Consider the following 15009-nt stretch of genomic DNA (forward strand, 5'->3'; position numbering starts at 1 on the left):
CATAGTAATTTTGAAACATTAAAAAGTTACTATCATAGAATATAGGTGTGACGTTGTGCAGTCTATATGGTTTTATTAAAATATAAGTGAATATAATGTAACTGGGATATGCTTCATGCAAAAGGTCTCTTGTAGGGTATCATTACAAAGCTCATAATCTACTGAGTGTGATCATCCTATTTGTAGAAATGTACCAGGCTTGTATCTGAAACTAGAAATATAAAACATAACTCTGAGGGCCTATTGTAATTATGTAAAGTGTGGGCCATTAAGGATGGTTTGGAATCTTGATGACTCCCATTGTCTGCAGATGGCTGTGTTTACCTGTGAGTCTTCCTGTATATGTCTGTGCTGGCAAGTGAGTAATGAAGTCTTGCAGTGAGATGTGATCATGTCACCTGAACTGGAATCCATCTTTAACCTAGTGCTTTTCCAGTGTGCCGGGGGGGGAGGGGTGGAAATCCAGAGGGACAAAGGGTTCCCGCCTTATGCAAAAGATATATAAAGGGGGGAAGAGAACAGAGAGAGAGAGGAGCCATCATGAAGAATCCCCTAGCTATCACCTGAGCTGGAACAAGAGCTGTGCCAGGGGAAAGAATTGTGCCCAGGCCTGGAAGGTGTCCAGTCTGAGAAAAACTTACTAAAACATCTCTGAGGGTGAGATTATCTGTATTTAGTTTGATTAGACATAGATTTGCTCATTTTATTTTATTTTGCTTGGTGACTTACTTTGTTCTGTCTGTTACTACTTGGAACCACTTAAATCCTATTTTCTGTATTTAATAAAATCACTTTTTATTTAGTAATTTACTCAGAGTATGTATTAATACCTGGGGGAGCAAACAACTGTGCATATCTCTCTATCACTGTTATAGAGGGTAAACAACTTCTGGGTTTGCCCTGCATGAGCTTTATGCAGGGTAAAATGGATTTATCTGGGTTTAGACCCCATTGGGAGTTGGGCATCTGAGTGCTAAAGACAAGCACACTACTGTGAGCTGTTTTCAGATAAACTTGCAGCTTTGGAACAAGTGATTCAGACCCTGGGTCTGTGTTGGAGCAGACGGGAGTGTCTGGCTCAGCAAAACAGGGTGCTGGAGTCCTGAGCTGGCAGGGAAAACAGGAGCAGGGGTAGTCTTTGCACATTGGGTGGCAGCTCCCAAGGGGGTTTCTGTGATCCAACCCGTCACAATAGGTTTGGAAGAGACCTCAGGAGGTCATCTAACCCAACCCCCTGCTTAAAGAAGGACCAATCCCCAGACAGATTTTTTCCCCAGATCACTAAATGGCCCCCTCAAGGATTGAACTCACAACCCCATGTTTAGCAGACAAATGCTCAAACCACTGAGCTATCCCTCCCTAGTAGTTATTTCATATCTTAAGTGCTTATCACATGCATGGCTCCGTACAAGACATAAAAGCAGTAGGGTTCAAAAGTGCTAAGCATTGGCCTAATTCTGCTCCCACTGAAGTCCATTGTAAAACTCCTCCTAAATTCAGTTGGAGCAACAGGGAACCCTTTTGAAAATCCCATCAAAGATATTCCCTGCCCTGAAGAGCTTACAATCTGAAGCACTGACCTAGAGAAGATGGGATGAACTAGAATCAGAGGAGATGGTTGAATCAGAATTGTATTGTTTGTCCCCAGTTAATTTGGGGAAGAGAGAGGGAATGTGTCTGATATGAGCTAGTTCTGTAGGTAGTCCTGGGTAAAATTAGTCATTAAAAGGGAATTTAAATAGGAAGCGGGCGGAGAGCTGGGATGGGAGCCGCACCCTCCACTCAGGCCCCTGGACACTGGATGAAGCTGTGCAAGGAGCTCTATACATGAAAAGTTCCGGTTGTGGGAGAATGACCCCAGTGCAGGCACTGAGGGAGACAGCTCCAGAGACCCCCACTGATGACTTGGCAGGTGGGGCATACTAGAGATGAGCACAGGTGCAGGAGGGAAGCTGCAGCATGCTGTGCTCTTGCGATTTCGGGTAGTGCTGCAGCTGCTGTAATGTAGACAGGCCCCCAGGACTATCTAAATTATGGCGGGGGCAGACCTGGGTCAGGAGAAGAGTGCAAAGATGACTTAAAGGCACAGGACACAATCTCAGCCTGGTGTACGAGGGCTGAGTGATGGCTCAGTGCATTGAAGCAGCAGGTAAGAAGGCAGGTGGGCCTTAATTCAGCAAAGCACTTAATTTTTAAGCATGTGTTTAAGTCCCACTTAAGGTAATAGGACCTAAGCATGCACCTAAAGCTAAGATTGTGCTTAGTGCTCTATTGAATAAGGATGGATTTATTCATCGATTTCTAGACTCCAAGGACAAAAGGGACCATTGTGATCATCTTGTCTGGCTAACTGTATAACGCAGGCCAGAGAGCGTCTCTAAAATAATTCCTAGAGCAGATCTTTTAGAAAAAACATCTAATCTTGTTTTAAAAATTGCCAGACATTGAGGATCCTCTATAAACCTTGCTACGCTGTTCCAGTGGTTACTCCCACCGTGAAAAATTTAGGTCTTATTTCCAGTCTGGATTTGTCTATTTTCATCTTCCAGCCATTGGATCGTTTTCTCTCTGTCTCTGCTAGATTGAAGAGGCCATTATTAAATATTTGCTCCCCATGTAAGTATTTACAGACTGTATACAAGCCTTTAACCTTACCTTTGTTAAGCTAAATAGACTGAGTCCCTTGAAAACAACAAGGAGTCCAGTGGCACCTTTAAGGTGGCACCGGACTCCTCATTGATTTTGTGGATACAGACTAACATGGCTACCCCTCTGATACTGAGCTCCTTGAGTCTATCGCTATTAGACATGTTTTTAATCATTCTCATGACTCTTTTCTGACCCCTCTCCAATTTCTCACCATCCTTCTTGAATTGTGGGCACCAGAACTGGACACAGTATTCCAGCAGCAGTCACACTGGTGCCAAATCCACAGGTAAAATAATCGCTCTACTCCTACTTGAGATTCCCCGCTTTATGCAACCAAAGATTGCATTCACCCTTTTGGCCACTGTGTTGCACTGTGTTGCACCATGTTCAATTGATTATCCACCTCAACCCTCTTACTTAAAGATAAGCATGTGCTTAAGTGCTTTGCTGAATCAGGGCCAAAAACAAGAGTAGGAGAAAGAAACAAAGATGATGCCAAAGCTAAAATCATTAGCGGACTTTGGATCAGTCTCCCAAACTCAAAAAGAGTCTTTTAATGTGCTTTGCATCAGGCCCTGGTGTAATGAAGCTGATATGGAGATATGTGATATGAAATGAAAGCCATGTTGTAGGTCTGGGTCAAGTTGTGTGGGATCTGGAAGGAAATGTATGCTACATATTTCTAAAATCATTGATAATATTGACATGTTATAGGTGTTAAATTTAAAAAAAGAAAAATATAGGCAAGGCGTTCTGAACAATGATGAAGTAATGAAAACTTTGTGAAAGACAGCTATTCATAAAGAGTAGGGGAGGCAATACTTAGCAAATGTGAACCTATACCAATCAGCTGATCCAGGTGACGTGTATCACAATGTTAGGGACATTGGTAGCTGAACCTTACAGCAACAAATATTTCTGAAACATTACAACAATATCAGGAGGTACTAGAGAATGGCAGAAAGCAAATGTGGTACCAATCTTCAGAAAAGAAAAACACATTAATCTTGGCAGTTACAGTCTGCTAAATCTAATTTTAATCCATAGTAAATTAATGGAACAATTATTAAAGATCTGTGTTTGTACAGGCACTCAGATGCCATGGTGAGGTGTGTCACAGTTAGACAGACAGGGAGCCAATGGTGCCAGACAAGCTTGATTGCTTTGTTTGACAGAATTACAAAATTAGTGGATGAAGGAAACTTGACACGCTTACTAGATCTGGATTTTAGTAAAGCATGTGATAGCCTTTTATGGAATGAAACCTGACTCTAACAATTAACTCAGATTGGCTTGGATATAAAAACTGTCACATGGATCAGGGACTGGTTGCTATCCATGTGGCAGCATTTATACCTAAGGATATCTACTTGTGGGGTACTGCAGTGATGTGTATCTTATTTAAGATCTTCATTAATGATCTTGAAGGAATGTGTAAAAGGAACGTTAATTACATTTGCAGAGGATACTAAAATGGGTGGGTGTTGCAAACACTCACGTGGAAAGAAATAACACAAAAAAGCCCTAGAAAAATTAGAAATAAGAGCAGAAAAAAGCAAAATCATATTCAAATAAATCATTTGGGGAACATAATCTGATTTGCTGTGGGAGAGAGAATTCTGGCAAGCAATAATGCTGAAAAAGCACTTGGACTGACATGCCGATATAGTTTGTTCAGTAAAGTACTGAATTTTTAATCTGAAGGCCCAGGATTCAAGCACCTGTGTAGACAAAAACATACGGATGCTAGGACAATGAGTGTAGTAAAAGAATCTGAATAGTCATGAAATTATAGAACTGTTTTGATGCCAAGCCATTTTTAAAACTTGTCAGTGTGACTTGGGAGTATCACATCATTTAGCACCTAAGACCAATATCTCTTTATATGTATTTGTGGATAATCTAAGAACTATACCCAGATGCACAGACACTCTTTTCTTAACCTGTGTATTACATAATTTTTAACATTCGTTTTAATCACATGTTGAGGTGTTACTTAATATTGCATAGCAGAGTTTTATTTGAAAAGGAAACTCTCAGGATAGATCTTGTATAACTCTTAAAATTTAGTTTTGTTTCCCCACTGAAATTTGTCTTATTCTTTGGCTCAAATACTTCTGTTTTGTTCTTGCGGGTGCTAGAATATAGGCCCTGATCATATTACCAAGAAAGCAAAGCATTAACTTGTTCTTTTCTGTGCATTCGCTCCTCTTTCCTGCTCATAGCACACTAATAATTACTTGAGGACCCTGATTTATCAAAGTAGTCTAACTGGGGTGAACCGTAAGTACAGGAAAACATCTGTACTCAGGATAATACTTAAGCATGTGTTTAACTTTAAGCGGAAGCTTAAGTGCTGTCCTGAGTAGCAATGGAGTTAAGCATATGCTTAAGTGCTTTCCTGAATCAGGGACCAAGTTAGGCAAGCAGGATTTATCCCATTGTCCCATAAACAATATTGGGAGTACAAGGACTGTGCAGATGTGTCTGGTGACTGGGATATAATTTGGTATACTGTTCATTGTTATATTCATGGCATACACAAAGAAGTTAGATAGAAACATAAAATGCTCTCTCTGGAAGAGCAATTTCTTAGAATTCAGAGCAAGAACACACAAGAACCAAAAAAACAGGGAGAAAACAGGCTGCTCCCTAAAACACAAGCACAACTCACCCCACCTTACTCTAAGCTGCTGGCTACAGACTGACTCCTGTCGCTCCCATGCTTCTCTACAGAGCCCCCTGGCCTGCAAGCAGGACCAGGAAGCCCCACTCTTAAAGTGGTAGCTTGCAATCCTAACACAGTCCTCACTACACCAAACTCATATATGAACATGTACAGTGGGTGCTATGTACCTTATATTCATGAGTTGGTTCTCTAGAGGGGAGTCTGCTGACTAAGGGATGCTTACCCTGCAGTTCATTAAGTCACTGGGGATCTTGGGTGAGGAAAGACTGCAAAGACGTAGCCCTGGGTGCTTTGTAGAATCAAGTTTACTACTTTTTAAAATCACCACAGAAGCACTTGCCTTCTATACATGTGAAAAGTTTGCTTCTCTATATTTCTTTTCTTACAGAAAACATTTCAATTTTACATCATTCGCACAAAACAAACAAAAAAATCAAGAAAAATATTAATAATTTCAGCAAGCACTTTCCAGCCCAGAGGCCCTTTACAAACATCTAAAATATAATAAAGTATAAACTAACAATAACAAGATTATACTATCTATTATTACTTACAGCTGCATAGTTATAATTACCAGAAGGGTGGAGGCACACAGCCCCGCACCTTAAGCTTTCAACCTGGAGAGGAGACAGCTGTGGTTTTGTCCTTCTCCCCATGGGCGCCAGAGTTGTATAATTTTTGGTGGTGTCTAGAATGGATCCAAGCAGAGCCGTCCTGTCCATAGGACAGACCAGGGCAACTGCCCCAGGCCCCGCGCTTCAGGGGGACGGGGGGTCCAGGACGGCCTTGGGGGTTAGTGGGGGGCCTGGCACTGGCAGCAGTGAGTGACCCCCCAGCTCCCAGTGTCGCTCGGGGGAGGGGGCGGAAGCTGGAAAGAAGTGGGGCGGGCGCTTGGCAAAGGGGTGGAATGGGGGCGGGGAGGGGCAGAGCAGGGGCGGGAAGAGGCAGAGCGGGGTGGGCTGGGTCTCTCGTTGCTACCGGCGCCAGGCCCCTCACTAACCCCCCATGCCGCCCTGGACCCCACATCCCCCTGAAGCGCGGGGCCCGGGGCGGTTGCCTCAGTCTGTCCTAAGGACAGGATGGATCTGAAAATATCAGCCCAAACATTGGTGGAGCCAGGCCCACATTCCTGAATATTGGTGGTGCACGGGCACCAAGGGCCCATATAACTCGCCACCTATGTTTCTCCCAACTCGAATCTAGCTAACCCACACACCCTTCTCACCTGCACTGCCAGTCTGCTTCCTCTCCTGCAAGAACTGCAGGGGGAACTCCTGGAAGGCAGATATTGGAGGGGACAGAAGGCAGACCTAGGAGGATGGGGTGGGTTGGAGGTGGGGAAGCAGGAAGTGTGGGAGTGGAAGAGGGACATAGATTGGAAGGATGAAAGTTGAGTAGAGGCGTGGGGAGTAAGAGACTAGGGGGAAGGCATGGAAAATGGGGCTAGGCAGGGACTGAAAGGGATGTAGGTGGGCATTGGGGGAGAAGTTAGGTACAAGGGTGGAAGCTGATGGGAAGCACAGGCAAGGAACCCATGAGATAAGGTAGAGAGGTGGGGAACTCGGGCGAAGATGGGGATTCGGTGGAAAGCTGTGGGGAGGCAGCTGAAGCGGAAAGAGGAGAGCAGTCAGGAAGAAGCAGCAATGGAAAGAGACAGAAAGCTGGAGGAGGTAGGAGGTGTTACTGGAGGCTTTTTAATACGAGTATAGCTGTAGATAGGTGAGTTATGCAAATAGTTAACAGAAAGTGCATCATTTACTGGCGTACAAAGATATGTTACATTGTTTATGAATTTGTCATATCAATGAAGTTAGTGTTGGTGCACACTGCAAATACCTCATTTTGCAAAGCTTTTAAAATGGTGTGAGCCGCTGGAATGGTTTGAAAGTGACTTGTTGCTGGGTGTCCTGACGCCATCCAGCATCTTTACAGTGTTGCTAATCCCCCAAATTCAAAACCCGGTAGTCAGACCCCCAAAAGTCATGAGATTGGCCCCCAAGGCAGGAGATTTGTTTAAAAAGCCCAAACAATTATACTGTGTTTTTTGGTCTGTCTTGATTTTTGGACTCCCCTTGTCCACCATGTGTGTGCGTGTATGACCTAGTGTTCCCAGTGTTCCCAAATGCATAGCATGGTGCTGGCTCCCACTACTGGCTGTCTGGTGGTGTGGCATTCCCAGTGTCTCCCCCAAAATCTAATTAATTGTGTTCCCCCCTCATCCCTACATCTACCCACCCCCAGCCCATCAAGTAAATATGCAGCTCCCCAACCCTCAGTGCTGCCACCATATCAGTACTGCCCTCCACCTCTGCTCCTCCAGCAGCTGCAGAAGTTCCTCATCCTCCTCTCCCTACCAGTCCTGGCATTGCAGGAACATAAGAGCGGCCATACTGGGTCAGACCAAAGGTCCATCTAGCCCAGTATCCTGTCTACCGACAGTGGCCAATGTCAGGTGCCCCAGAGGGAGTGAACGGAACAGGGAATCATCAAGTGATCCATCCCCTGTCGCCCATTTCCAGCTTCTGGCAGTCAGAGGTTTAGGGACACCCAGAGAATGGGGTTGCATCCCTGACCATCTTTGGATAATAGCCATCCATGGACCTATCCTCCGTGAACATACCTAGTTCTTTTCTGAACCCCATTATAGTTTTGCCCTTTACAACATCCCCTTTCAACAAGATCCACAGGTTGATTGTGTGTCCTGTGAAGTACTTCCTTTTGTTTGCCTATTAATTTCATTGGGTGGCCACTGGTTCGTTATGTGGAGGAGTAAATAACACTTCCTTATTCACTTTCTGCACACCATACATGATTTTATAGATCTCTATCTATCTTGGTCATCTCTTTTCCAAGCTGAAAAGTCCTCGTCTTTTTACTCTTTCCTCACACGAAAGCGATTCCATACCCCTAATCATTTTGTTGCCCTTCTCTGTAGAGGGTGACCATATGTTCCGTTTTGGCCAGGATAGTCTCTTTTTAAAGCTCTGTCCTGGCTGTCCCGACTTTTTTGGCAAAAGTGAGCATTTGTCCCATTTGCTCTTGCCAACTTGATCAGTGGCAAGAGGAAATGGGACAAATACTCACTTTTGTCAAAAAGTGGGGTGTAGAGGAACATGTAGGGGGAGCGAGTGGCGATGCCATTCCCATGTAGAGGAGGAGGCAGGGCTTGGGTGGGGGACAAGCAGGGCTCTAGCGAGCAGCAATGCCAGCTCCAGCCTCCCATGGGTAGGGAGGGAGGGAGGGCTAGCCCAACAGTGTCCAGAACGACATGCAGTATTCAAGGTGCGGACGAACCATGGATTTATATAGTGGCATTATGATGTTTTCTGACTTCTCATTTATCCTTTTCCTAATGGTTCGTAATATTCTGTTTGCTTTTCTGACTGCTGCTGCGTATTGAGTGGATGTCAGAGAACTATTGACAATGACTCCAAGATCTCCTTCTTGAGTGGTAACAGCTAATTCAGACCCCATCATTTTGTACGTATCGCTGGGATTATGTTTTCCAATATGCATTACATTGCATTTATCAACATTGAATTTCATCTGCCATTTTGTTGCCCAGTCACCCAGTTTTGTGAGATCCTTTTGTAGCTCTTCACAGTAAGTAATTTTGTATGGAGAGGGGAGAGGAGACGAGCAGAGAACTGACTGACTCATTGTATGACCTGCTGGGCTCTTTCTGCTCCCTCTCCCTGTTTCCCCTCAGTAGCCAGAGTTTTTGGGGATAGGGGACGGGGGGAGAGCTTTGCCTGCCCCCTGCAGCCACCCTGATTGGCTGCTCTTCCCTTAGGAGGCAGGGCAATGGGGAAGGCAGCCAATTAAATGGGTGTTTCCTCTTGAGCATGGCTGAACATCCCACCTGAGTGGGAGCTTCTCAGACTGGTTCCCTCAGGGGCTAAGATCTCGTTACTTGCCAGAATTGGCAGCATCAGTATAATCATCCTCCTGTCAGAAGAGCTGGAAGGGGAAGTCCAAGGAGATGCAGGGCAGGGAGGGAAGAGGAGAATATGCAGGCTGGGGTGGGGGAGGGAATGAGAGTGCAGTAGGGTCTCAGAGAGGGAAGAGGATGAAATTTGAGAGCCCTTGTGTGCAGAGGGAGAGGAAGCTAAGGGAAGCTGAGAGGTTGAATGGAGGGGTAAGAGAGGCAAATAGAGCTGTGGTCAGAGTAGCAGGAGAGAAGTGGGGAGGAGTAGGAGGTTTTGGATGGTAGGACCAATGGAGACAGGAGAGAGTAAGAGAAAGGTATGGAAAGCTTTAGGGACAAGGTGGAGAGCATGGGCATCAGCTTCAGATGGCAGATGAGGAAACCTGGAGGTGTATGGTGTTGTAGGAGCAGCAGTGATCTGTATGCTCTGTATAACCTGTATGTTCAAAAGGTCTGTTACACCTTCACCCCCTTTTTGTCTCCTCTCCCTCTTTGAATACCTGTGAAGTGGCTTTCCCCCTCCCCCTTCCTCCTGGAATTAGGGTGACCTAGGGTGACCAGATGTCCCAATTTTATAGGGACAGTCCCGATTTTGGGGTCTTTTTCTTATATAGGTTCCTATTACTCCCCACCCCCATCCCGATTTTTCACACTTGCTGTCTGGTCATCCTAGGGTGATCAGAAGAGCTCCCAGGTAGACAAGACACTGCCCGAGGTGGAGTGTGACCAACCAGTCGCAGGCCATGAGGAGCAGGTCCATAAAAGGGGAAGGGGCCATGTGCTCAGGAGTGCACTCACAAGCTTGTACCTCCCGTGGAGGCCCTTTGCCTGGACCTCCTGGCCAGTGGTTCGCCGCGTTGCAGTCCATTGTGCCTCGGGAAGACTGACCTTCATCACACCATCCATTGCTGCGCTGCAGGACATTTACCTTGAAGGATCCTGACATCTCCAGTACCGTGCCTGTCCTGGGAACATCAGTATGTGAATATGAGCGTGATAGCTTAGATATCAATATAATAAACGTGCTGCTTTCTGCCAAACTCTGGTGGGTCATTAGTCCACCCTACGCTTAGTAGCTGACCCAATTTCGGGTAACACATGGGTGTGCTGCTCCTGGAGCATGGCCAAAAGGGCAGTGCTGAAGTGCAGGAGTGCTGGGGTGACCATGGGGGCATTGTGCTATCATGCAGGATAGGGAGGGGGGCTTTCCTTTCCCCTCACTTTAATAATAATGAATATTTGTGTATTTTTTGCATTAGAGATCCCCCTGAGAACAGGGTCCAGTTGTACTCCACGCTGTACATACACACGGTAATAGACAGCCCCTTCCTCAAAGGCCTTACAACTTCACCTGCTGGGGGGGGGGGGGCACAGGCAAGCGTCTCCCTGTGTCCGTGCCTCAGTTTCCCCTGCCCCCCTTTGTGTGCTAAACTGGTAGGCTCTGTGCGGGCAGGGCCTGGCTCCGGCTGTGGGCATGTACAGCTCCTAGCACCGCGGGGCTGCAGTGGGCGCTAGCGTGCTGCACGCCGTGTCCTCAGACCCTAAGCCCGGAGTCAGGGCGCCCCGGGCGAGGGTTCGCCGCCCCCGGAGCCCTAGCCCGTCTCCTGCCCCTCCGAAGGCGCAGGGGGGGGCCCCCAGCCTCCCCCCTCAGTGCGCGTGCCGCGCGGTAGGTGGAGCCCGCGTCCGCGCAGCCAGCACTGGGCTCCGGAGCCGGGTTTTGCGTGCGGCCGCCGGCTGGCTCTCGGCTCCGCCGCCCTCCCGCATCCCCAGCCCGGCTCGCTCGCTCGCTCGCTCCGGGGCTGCAGGCGGCGGCTCCCCGGCGATGAGGAGGAGGCGGCTCCCGCCCGCCCGCAGCTGCCCGGCTCGCTAAGCCGAGCCCCGCTTGGCGCACGCCGCCCAGGAGGGGGGGGCTCTGCCGGGAGGGGCCCGAGGAGCAGCAGCCCCGTTGGCCCCGGCAGCCCCCTGCAGAGCGAGGCGGCCGCGCGGCGGGGACGGCGGCTCTGAGCCCAGCTGGTGCCGGCGGAGGAGGTGGAGAAGGCAGGAGCAGCGGGGGGAGGGGGGATGGTTTTCTCTCCCGGTCTCTCTGCCGCGGCGTCTTTGCTCCGCGAGCAGCGGCAGCCCGGGGAATGACTCTGCCGCAGCCGAGCCGCTCTGCTCCGGGGGGTGCGCGGGGCCGCCGGCCGCTGCCCTGAGCGCGCTCCGAAGTTGGGAGGCGAGGGCGCCGCCGGGCTCGCCCCGCTGGCGGAGCGGCAGGACCAGGAGGCAAAGGAGCGACTTGGGGTGCTTGCCCCCCCCCCCCCGGTCCCCCCTTCCCGGGGCTGTGCCGCCCCGCGCCCATGGCTGGCTCCGGGAGGCAGCGCGCCGCCGCCGCAGGTTGCTGATGGGGACGGAGCGCTCCGGACCGGACTGAAGGTAACTGCTCCTAAGGGCCCCCCCGCCATCGCCTCCCCCGCCCCCTGCGTTGCGCGGAGTCCCGCCGCCCCCGGGGCACCGAGCGGGGCTGTTTCCCCAGGATAGTTTCCTCCAGGAGCCGCGAGCGCGTGTTGTCCTGGAAATAGCGCTGTGCGCATCGCGGGCGGCCGTGCTGTGCCGTGCCGCGGGCAGTGCCTGGTGCCCGGCCGGCGGGGAGCGGTGCAGGTGATGGCTCTGGGCTGCAGGGAGGGGTGGCTCAGCTTGGGGAGGGGGGATAAAGGAGACCCGATGGGGTTTTATTTTATTTTTCCTTCTCTCTTCCCCCCCCCCCCCCCCTTTTCTGGCTTCCTAGGCAAGGCACCGCGTCTGGCTGCTGGGTTTGTGGGTGTTCTGCGAAATGCCGGCTGTGCAAACCCTTCCGTGGCTGGCTACCAGGGAGGGATGCCTGGAAGGGTGGCCCCAATAAACCACCACTTTCCCGGGCGGCGTGCGAGGAGGGGGCGCGAGCGGGGATATTCGGGCTGAGCTGGGGAGTGTGGGGGGGAAAGAGGTTTTCATCCTACCTTCCCCAGCCTCTCCGGGCACCTCCTCGCCCGGCAAGGGGGGAGAGACACGGCTGAGGTAGACCACAAAGGATTTTAAGAGCCATCAAAGCATGTCCCCCTCCCCCTTGGAGATCTGGATTTTGAAGCAGCCCCTTTGCCTGCTACAGGAGTAGGGCTGGCGTACAGCAGAGCGAGGGATGTGAGCAAGAGGGGCCGGCACAGAAGGGTGGAGGATGAAAATTACATCCCTTTCTTGAGCGCTCGCTTTATTTTCCCATTTCATTATTTATTTGCCGTTCCCTTGCAATCATCCTGTGACTGTTTAACTTGGAAATCTGGTTGCACGGCTGCTGATTGGTACAGGCGGTGAGACCGGTTGAGGAACCCGTCCCCATATTCTAGTCTAACAAAGCTCGGCGCATTTAGTGCTCGTGAAGATGTTAGGTGCAGCGCCCCAAAATCTGCACTGTGTCCCTGGGATTTTGTCTTCGAGGGCTGGATCTCGTTAACAGACTTAAGTACAATGTCGCCAATGGCAACAATATATTCCAGCATCAGTTGTTTTGTTCATCCCCCACCCTCCCCATAGATGCACAGATGTTTATATTTTTGCGAGAGAGATTGGGAGCTAGGTATAAAAGGAACCTCTGGAGTAGGCTTCGCATGTGATTTTTCTCTGCGGTTGTTAAAACAATTTGTAAACAGCCGAAGAAATGAATTGCTGTGTATCGCTGCAACAATCGTAGTTACAGCCAAAACAACTGATGTCTGTTGTATTTACTTTCCCATTCACATTACTCGTTAGGAAGTATTAGAATTCTTGCACTCCCGGTTTGGATTCCATGTAGCCAGCTGCTTAGGAAATGTGGAGATGGCTAGAGCCGGGGAAAGGGGGAAAATGCCTTCTGTGTCTTGCTATAAGGCAGATAGGCAGCCTGCTAGTTATAATTGCTTTCTGTATTGTTGCACTGATTATTCCAAAGCATTAGATCAAGATTTTCAAAACCAAGCCAAGAAAAAAAAATCATTCTTCAATGAAGTCTTTTGAAGGCTTCTCCATTATCATTTTGAAATGCTATCTAGTAAGAGAGCGTAGCCAATACTAGCTGTTTGATATTGAGAAATAGTGGGGGTTTTGTGGAGCCAATATATCATAATTTCCAGGGTTTTGGGGTACAAAAATGCTTCCACTGTGTATTCATTTTGGAAAAATTCTTCTATAGTTTTATGGGCTATATAAGGTGTACAAGTTAAAGGGACTGCTGTCCAAAAAAGAGAGACAAATCTACCCTGTCCTTATTTAACAGCAAGAAGAGAGAAAAATCCATGTATCAGTGCCAATGTTTGGTTACAAACTTAAGGTTAGTGCTCTATTATGACTGGTTTTTCTTAAGGTAGAACAACTCACCTCAAATTTTAGTAGCCGCAATATTAATAGTGGTGATACAATCCCTTTGTTGTGATTCAAACTGCTGCTGTTTTGGTGTTTGTTGTAAGCCTGGTTTCCTTATTTAGCGAAGAGCACTAAAGGTAACTGTATTGTCTCCTGTTACTACACCAAACCAAAACAACAACAGAGTGAACACAGATGGAAAGCCTTTGCATATCTATTTCCAAATGTTCTGAGGTTCTTAAAAGGAAAATATTGAATTTTGACTCACCCTTCACTCAGATTAATTAATATGTAGTTTATCTTTTGGAATGCATGGGGGGAAAGGAAACATTTAATATTAGTATAAAGCGTGTTTAATGGCAATGCAGGTTAGCCAAAGAAAAACAGTGAACTGTAATTTTTGAATATATAAGCAATTTAATACTGTTTAGCAAGCGTAAGGTTACCAAGTCTCCCTTCAGCTATTTTGCTCCACAAGATAGGAGTTGGTTGTTGAGGGAACATGGAATGATTTGTTTCTCAATCTAGAAAATTCATCCTAAGTGTTTCCAAGGCTGTACATTTGAAGATTTGGTATCATCAATGTCCTTTGTTTCCTAGCAGCATGTGTTCCATAGTATTCATACATTCCACAGGTTGTGATGTCATCAGAGTTGTGTCCATCTCTATTGTAGGGTTTAGCCGAAGGTGATGTGGTAGGAGTGCTTGAGTTTTATTTCCCAGCTGTTCTTGTTAATTAAAGAATACAGCACACACCCTGTTGCTTCCCTGAGATACAGTTGGTTGTATTGTCTGCAGATGATAAAAGAAGTGATTGCTTCGTTAGGTACATGTAAAATGTGAGCAGAGTTTAGGTGAAGATGTAAGATCTCCCATTGAATCTACTGACTGGACAGTGGTACATTTTCAAGTGTTACAACATAGTAAATTACAAAGCTCCTCAAGGTATTTCACAGCCTTGTGAGAGAAACCAGATCATTCTTTCCATAAATTGGAAGATCTTTAAAAATACTTGTGCTAGATGAAGCCTGTTATATTGAATGGGGTTTTTGGGTGTGTGTGCTTTTTTCAATCTCCTTTTTGGTGAGTTTATAAACGTGTGGCATGGACCTCGTTAGCCAACACTGTTGTTTTATTAGACATAATTTCTGGTGATCTGAGAAGATTAAAGAACATTAAAATAGATTTGTTTCCATTATTTTCTAATTCATTTAGGATTTATGGGAGTGGATAACCTACGAAACAATTAAGAATTAAGGATGGGCAAACTATATTAGTATTTGACATTTGTATAGTGTGTCTGACTTATACACTTGGTCAGTGTGTCCAACCAAGAATATTTTCCCTGCCCTGAGGATTTTTCATGTTGGAAGCATGAATAAGTACAAGTTTC

General features: G+C 47.4%; 1 protein-coding gene across 1 annotated transcript in view; it reads left to right on the plus strand.

Moving 5' to 3' along the window:
- Positions 1-11076: 11076 nt before the first annotated feature.
- ADGRL3 (adhesion G protein-coupled receptor L3) overlaps positions 11077-15009 on the plus strand; it is a gene marked incomplete in the record, with an annotated part of 777222 nt that continues 773289 nt past the window's right edge. Inside the window, 1 exon segment of the mRNA XM_034772562.1 lies at positions 11077-11678.

This window comes from Trachemys scripta, chromosome 5 (genome assembly GCF_013100865.1).
Source record: "Trachemys scripta elegans isolate TJP31775 chromosome 5, CAS_Tse_1.0, whole genome shotgun sequence".
In the NCBI taxonomy this organism is placed as follows: domain Eukaryota; kingdom Metazoa; phylum Chordata; order Testudines; family Emydidae; genus Trachemys; species Trachemys scripta.